The following is an 804-nucleotide window of genomic DNA, read 5'->3' on the forward strand; positions in this document are numbered from 1 at the left end:
AAAGCAGAGAAAAACAGGATTTGGATCATGAACAAGTACAAAAGCTTCCAAAAATTAATTGAAAAGTCCAAGATTTTTTTGAGTATGTACCTGTTGCGTTAGAACTGGAGTACAAACTTGAGTCTCAATGATCACAGTCGCAGGCTTTGTAGCATCCTGGGAAAAACATTTTCTCATTAGTTTCTCTACCAAAATACCATCAACTATAATTTTAGAAAAAAATCTTACTTCATCGCTAAGATTTTCTTTTTCATTAGCATTGGATGGCGTCTCATATGATCGCTCTGGGTCATTCTGCAAGAAAATCAGTAATGCCTTTATATGTACAAAACCTTACAAAGCTACTTGTATACTCCAAGTATAAATCAATATTTTTGAGCATATACCTCTGGTGTCAAATTAGGAGAGAATTCTTGAGTCTGAAGGGAAGTTGTCTCATTCAATGGCTCTCTCCCACTCTGTAAAATTCAGGAAAGGTCATCCCAAATGTGCACAAAAGCTTCCAAACATTACTTCAAAACTCAAAATGTAAAACAATATCTTGAGCATATACCTCTCGTGGTAAATTAATAGAGAATTCTTGAGTCTGAAGGGAAGGGGTCTCATTAAATGGCTATCTCCCAGTCTGCAAAAAATCAGGAAAAGTCATCCCAAGTGTGTTCAAAAGCTTCCAAATATTACTTCAAAACTCAAAATGCAAAACAATATCTTGAGCATATACCTCTCGTGGCAAATTAGGAGAGAATTCTTGAGTCTGAAGGGAAGGGGTCTCAGGCTGTTGAGACATTGGAGATAAAGGTGTCC

Source organism: Brassica oleracea, chromosome C4 (assembly GCF_000695525.1).
Source record: "Brassica oleracea var. oleracea cultivar TO1000 chromosome C4, BOL, whole genome shotgun sequence".
In the NCBI taxonomy this organism is placed as follows: Eukaryota; Viridiplantae; Streptophyta; class Magnoliopsida; order Brassicales; family Brassicaceae; genus Brassica; species Brassica oleracea.